The sequence below is a fragment of the Triticum aestivum genome, chromosome 4B (genome assembly GCF_018294505.1).
Source record: "Triticum aestivum cultivar Chinese Spring chromosome 4B, IWGSC CS RefSeq v2.1, whole genome shotgun sequence".
Taxonomy (NCBI): Eukaryota; Viridiplantae; Streptophyta; class Magnoliopsida; order Poales; family Poaceae; genus Triticum; species Triticum aestivum.
Window position 1 is genome coordinate 194,723,579 of NC_057804.1, and position 7,194 is coordinate 194,730,772.

The following is a 7,194-nucleotide window of genomic DNA, read 5'->3' on the forward strand; positions in this document are numbered from 1 at the left end:
GGGGTTGGATGAACATGACCCCGTGCTAGTAGAGGCCGTTGCCGCTGGATGTACAGTACCTCGATCGATCGAGCCGGTTGGGAGGTGGACGAACAGGACCCCGTGGAGGGCTGGATGAACAGGACGACCCCATGGAGGGCTGGTTGAACAGTAGCCGGTGGAGGGCTGGATGAACAGTAGCCCATTGAGGGGTGGTTGAATAGGACCCCGTGGAGAGGGCTGGTTGAACAATAGCCGGTGGAGGAGCGCGCGGTGGAGGCTGGATGACCAGGAGCCCGTGGATGAACGGTCGCAGGTGGAGGCTCGAGGAGGTCGACGGTGGATGAACAGTAGCCCGTGGAGGCAGTCGACGGTGGAGATGAACAGTATCCCGTGGAGTCCCGTTTTGCGGTATGCCACACCCCTCCCGATGAACATGACCCCCGTTTCGACCGTAGCGCTCCAACAGAAGTCCGTTACCTCCATTTTGCGGTACGCCACACCCCTCCCGATCAACAGGACTCCGTTTCCAACGTAGGAGGTCTGTTTCCTTCGTTTTGCGGTACGCCAGACCCCTCCCGATGAACAGGATCTCGTTTCGACCGTGGCCGGTCGAACACAAGGCCGTTTCCTATGTTCTGCTGTACGCTAGGCCTTGTTTCCATCGGTTGCTCCGTCCAAGCCGGTTGGCTCCCGATGAACACGACGTATTTCGTTGCCTCCCGATGAACACGATGCATGCCGTTGCCTCCCCATGAACACGACGACGGCGCAACTTCTTCGTTCTGACGTAGCCATGTACACGAGCCCTGGCCGTACGTATGTGCGAGTAGGCGTTCGAGACCCCGCCCGTATGTACGTACATGGCCGTATTTTCTTTCTTGCACCCTGGCCGTTGTACGTACGTGTACATGCTATGTGCCCGCCTCTACTATGACACGTGCGCGCCTCTACTATGACACGTGCGGGCCTCTACATCGACCAGTATGACAATGCTACGTATGCTTCAACCAGGTGGGTCCCAACTGTCAGGCACTTCCTTGCGTGCGAAGATGTAGTTGGTGGGTCCCAGCAGTCAGGGGGCGAATCATTTTTTTGCCCATAATATGGACGCACTTCCTTGCGTGCGAAGATATAGCTGGTGGGTCCCAGCAGTTAGGGGGGAAACGTTTTTTTCATGAAATACGGTGGCCCATCTGGTGGGTCCCTGCTGCCAGGTGGAGGAATCATTATTTTCCGCTTAATAAGGAGGCACTTCCTTGCCGCGGCCGTGGACCCAGCTGTCAGCCTCTCCACGTATAGTACTCTTCCAATGGAAGTCGTGCCTTGACCATATTGACCGTGTCGCACTGAGAGCACCAGGGCGGTGGACGATGGCAAGGCCTAGGAAGGGGACGGCGTGGAGCTAGGGAAGACGTGACAGTTGAAGACCACATGGACAAGAGTACGAGGGTTCACTAGTTCGGCTGCGATGTTAGCCTGCCGTCGCCGCAAAATAACAGGTGGTGTGGGTGAGTAGAGGGTGACCTGGCTAGCGGCAGGAGTAGTAGGGGGCGGTGTGGCCTCCGCAGCAGCACAGCCGACCACAGGAGGCAAGAGCACGTGGTGGTTTGGACGGCTGGAGCAAGAAAATCAGAGGTTGAATAAGCAGCACTACTAGGGAAAAGCCTAGCAGCAGTGCGGGTTTTAGGCCTATCAGTAGCGCGGGATGATGCGCTGCAGCTAACGTATAGTAGTAGCGCCTGTCGTCCCACGCTACTGCTATACATGGATAGCTGTAGCGCGCTTCAGAGAAGAGCGCTGCTGATATTATCTGCAGCGCTTTCTACAGGGACGCGCTACTGGTAAGGCGGCACTACTGCTAACTTTTTTCCCCTCACTACTACTAGTTTTATTAGTTTTTTTCTGCATATTTGTTTTGTATTTGAATAGGCTTTATACGATAATCTTTAGCATATCATACACATACAAATGTAATCATAGCATATACATAAAACTAATCTCATCAAATCATGTCATCATCATAATCATCATCCAACACATAGTGGTCTCTCGTCATCATCTCAAAAATAGCGATACAAGTCTCGATTACATCCAAATACATCGTCATCCATCTAAACAATGATATATGCGAGAAGAGCTGTCACTTTGAGTGAGAGCGGAACTATGCAGTACATGAGTTCGTATCCCTCCCTCGCATTAGCGTGAGCCTAAACTAACTACTTCCTGTCGCTCAGAAACCGAAAACCGGTACACCTGGGCCTGACACTCCGGCCACTCGTCGTATATATACTCCTGGCGTAGCACTTCTTTGCCATCGATGATCTATGTGCCTGCATCGTCACATGAGTCGATGATATGCAACATTTATAGTTGAGCAACAGAAAGAGACAGACTTGGCAAAAATAGAAACAACATATCATAAGCATAAATAACAAAGTTCATCGTACCCAAAATGCCCTAACTAGAGTGATCTTCGCTAGTCGAGGAGGAGGACAGTTTAATTATATCACAATTAAAGTTTTGCCATGCATAACTCAAAGTTTTGTCGACAATCACTCCAACATGTCGTGCCATCCATCCATGTCATGGAGATAGTCCCCGAGCTTAGTGAAAGGCTTCATGTCGAGACGCTGAGACGCTACCCATGTTCGGACGTCTTCCTGCAACATTTGTCCTTCTCCGTAGAACATCCCTATTTTTCCGACGACCTCCTTCATGATGATTTGGGCAAGTTCGCGCTGGATGTTATAGAACTCAGCTCGAAGTCGATGATCCTCGATATCTCCTACGTCCTTTGCCCATTGCAGAATATGGGCATCGCCGGATCTAGGTGACATGCGAAGGTTCTGGTGATCCCGTCTGTACTCTAGCATGTGGTGTAGGACATAGAATCCATCATTAAGAGAACTGCTCGGTTGCTGGATGCAACAGAAGTCGGTCTTATGGCTGAAGGCGAGCCTGCCGCCCCTTCTCTTCTTGTCCTTGACCTCTCCACCCCGTGCTTGGTAGTAAAACATAGCACTGTCGAGAACATCCTTGATGTGAGTGTAATCTTTTTTGTAAATGTTCTTCGATGAGTCCAAGTAAAGAGCGTGGGAGTATCGGGGGTAGAGGATGATGAGGACGGTGCGTCCACTGCTGTGCAAAATAAGTACACCTCAAATTAATTAGCCTCCACCATGCAAATGAATGATTGAAATCAAAGGAAGGATAGCCGCGCAGATGACTTACATGGGATGATAAGGCACGTGAACCGCCTCCTTGTCCTTATTGGCGAGCATGAATCTAATGATGTATTCCCTTGTGTATTCACAGTGCTTTGCGTAGACTCCCAAGAAGCCCTCGTGCATGTAGTACGGGTCAGCGACACAGATATGAGGTATCTTCTCAACCCCGATGATGTAGTTCATGTGCAAGGCATAAAGGTGGACAAACGTAGAATCCAGCTTCTTCAAGTGAAACATGTCGAATATGTAATCGAATCGAAGGAAGAACTATCCGCGGGGAAGCAGTCGATGTACGACATTTGCCGCGGAACATTAACCATGTAGAGTGGGTATCCTAGATCCTTCGAGGCGATGAGGCCTTTCTCTATCCGCATCACATCATCATGAAGTCTCCTTAGATCGCCGAATCTAGCCCCTAGCGCTCTTGCAGGTAGGATTGGTTGATCGGCAGGATTGGTTGACCGGGGATATGCCATTTATCCGCATCGGGAATATCTATACGGTCCTGAAGCCGAGGCTGCTGAGGCGGCTGGATCATAGAATCAGCTTTTTTTGCCTTTCCTCGCTCTCTTCCTAGACTTCTTTACTACTCGAAGGTCATCCATAATACGTTCAGCCTCCGGAGACGGCAATTCAGGCACCGACTCATGACGCTCAAACCCTGAGTAGGCGCCAGTATAGACATGCTGTTGAGTGCCATCGTCATCCTCATCCTCATCCATGGCGACATCATCAGCGACTAATGGAGCCTCCTCCTTACCCCATCCGCTATCACCAAACCCGACACCCGACGCTAATTGGGTAGGTGGGGTGTTGATGTTCATACCTTGCTGAGGCTGCGTGCTCGTGGGTGTGCTCCCGGCCGCCTCTAGACGAAGCAGACTCTTTGGCCACAACAGGACCCACCCATTGCAACAATCACCAAGCCGTCGTGGGGTCTCGTTGTCATCCCCCACTAGTATCAGAGGAGGCAATTCTCGTGGCCTGGTTTGACACTGGCCACGGAAACCTTGAAGACGTTCGGGGGGATCGGCCGGCTGTGGAACAATGGTTCCTTTGGCTCCATTATCATCGACTTCCCCATGTCCAACTTCCGGTCGCCGATGGTGTACAATATGGTGCACGGGGTTTCGTCGGCCTGCAAAGAAAAGTCTGCGACGTGAGACATCCGAAAGGCAACGAAAACGGGAGATTACACATTTATTGAAGGGGGCCGGTGTGACAGATACCGTGAGGGTGTCGAGCTCAACCAAAGGCGAAGCACCGCAGAGCACGTCCGGTGCCGGAGCCAGTGTGGGAGCAAGTGCTAGTGCAACGCTAGTCAAGCTGCTCCCCAAGAAGTCAGCAAGGGGAAAGTCCGCTTCATTTTTTTCTGGATTTTGCCTGGTCCAAGTGTAAATGGCCGGAACCAAGGAAGTAGACATATCTGCAACCACCTGTTTTGTGGCAGCTACCGCTGTTGCGACTGTCTGAGATGATTTCTTTTCAACCGCAATCTCAACCTTCTTGTCGATGTTTTCTTCAGTTAACCTCCATCTTTCCTTTCTATCCTCTGTGGTCTCATGGTAGTACTTCTTCCACGTGGCGCCGTCTCCGACACCGTGCACGCGTCCATATGACGATCGAGTATCCACCGGGAGTCGTTCCAATATGTTCAACGCTTGGTTGAATGGAGTGTCCCACTTGGGCCTCGCCAATGCCTCAGACGGGGAGTCACTTTCGGCCGCAATCCTGTGCTGCTCTCTCTGCAAAAGGCACAAGGATCGTTTACAAATATGACTAACGTGTGCAGTCGAATTGATCAGAAACTAAAATTACCAGCAGTCTAATGAACTCCATCGTGACCGGGTTTGTCTCGTAAACCTTCTTCACTGGGTCCCAACGGTGTTGGGCCCTAAGGACGTCACGCTCCTGCGGGATGGTGAACTCCGCCAAGGGGTCTGGGATGCCCAGACTCGCGGCTTCCGCGTCCTCCTTGGCCCATTTGGACCTCTTCCCGCCGTAACCACGACTTCCGAGGTGGTGGCTCCCAATGTTCCTCTCTTGAAGCCCCTTCATGTACTTAGACTTTTTTTTGGCAGCTTCGGCCTCGCAAGCCTCCTTGAATATTTGAAACTGCCCTTCCGTGATTGTCGGATTATCCTTTACAATCTCGGAGTAGGGTTCCTTGTCGATGATCCTTGCTTTCACCCTTGTTTCCCACGCGGCCAACGCATCGCTAAACTTGGTCATGGCGTGTTTGTTTATCTTCTTCATTGCCGAGTCCTTATCTTGATCTTCATAATCCTTTTCATTCCAGCCTGGGAACAAGAATATCTGGTGAAACTTCTTTAGGAGGGAGGGCCTCATATTATCTATCTTCTGTAGTTTCTCATCGTTGATGGTGGCGGTTGTCCGTATGATGCAGCCTATTTGATTGCTGTAGCACGAGCGCGCTTCCTCGGGCGCCTTTGGCTCAAAATTGCCGTCGTCCACCTCCGTAACCACCAGTCTAGTAGTCATGAGTTTGTTAGGAAGCCGTTGCCTCTTTGCTTTCGGTTCCCGAGGCAGCGCCGGTCTTAGTCTCGGCGCCGGTCTCGATGTCGGTCTGAGTCTCAGCGCCGGTCTCAGTCTCAGCACCGGTCAGTGTGTCGGTCTCAGTCCCCGATGCCACCGGTAGGCCCAGCAACAACATCGGTTGATCGTCGGCAAGGCTCAAAAAATCATCTGCCGCCCGGTAGACGTCATCGCAATCACCAGAACCCTGTCCTTCATCGTTGCTAGCCATGTTTCCTATGATTAAATCTAGTCAATTAATTCTAGACCTAATAAAATGAATAATGACATAAAAAGGCCTATTGTTTTGCAGGAATGTTGACTCCTTCCCGGTGCGGCAAATCCCGGGCACTCGATATGTCCTAGTTTGTAGCACAAGTCATGCCGAAATTCACGGAAAATTTCGGCATGACCTTTGCTAAAAAGTGGACAAATCGAGAACCTCAAATTTGCTGGAACAGAAATGAATCAACATTTCGACAAAACATAAGCCACTCAGCTTCATTCCCTGGAAACAGTGTTCAAGTATCCCTCTTCGACACTGAACCACATGTCCAAATATACACGAGCAACCACATGTCCAAATTTCACAAGCTGATTGAAAAACAAAGTGTAGAAGAAAATTCATTTAACTACTAATAGAACCAAATTCAGTTAATTAGTGCTCTATAATGATGAAAGGAAAAAAATTCAGTTAACTACTAATTTCATTCATTTAGGTTATTCATTTAACTTCACCTAATTAACCTATTGTACCACTACTACTAGCAGCACTACTAACCTAATTAACCTAGCAAAACTCTACTGCCCTAACTGAAAAACATCTAATTAACATCTACTAGTACCACTACTGCCCTAACCTAATTAACATCTACTAGTATCACTATATACTACAAGCAGCATCTACCCTAATTAAACCCTACTGCCCTAACTAAATTTTGCTGTAAACCAATTTTTTTGCTCTAAACTAATTTTTGCTCTAACATCTACTTCATAACATCCTTTGCTCTAAACTAAATTTTTTGCTATAAACTAACTTTTGCTCTACTAATTTTGCCGGAGAGGCCTGCGCCGGCCCGCCACGATGTCGGACCCCTCCCCGTGGCCCCTGCGCCGCCCCGTCACCGTCCAGCTCTTCCCCTCCCCCCGCGTCAGCAGGAGCCAGGTCACGGCGGCCGCCTCGCTGCGCGCCGTCACTGGAGAGGCCTGCGCCGGCCCGCCTAGTGCCGGACCCCTCCCCGCGGCCCCTGCGCCGCCCCGCCCCGCTGCCGGACTCCTTCCCGCGGCCCCTGCGCTGCCCCGCCCCACCGGCTGACCTCGCCGGAGCAAGCAGGTTAGTCTTCCTTTTTCTTTTTTTTTCATATTTTTTGTTCTATTTTTTCCTGTTTTTTTAGGTTAGTGCTAGGTTTAGGTTTAGTTTTGAGTTTTTAGGTTTAGGTTTAGGCTAAGA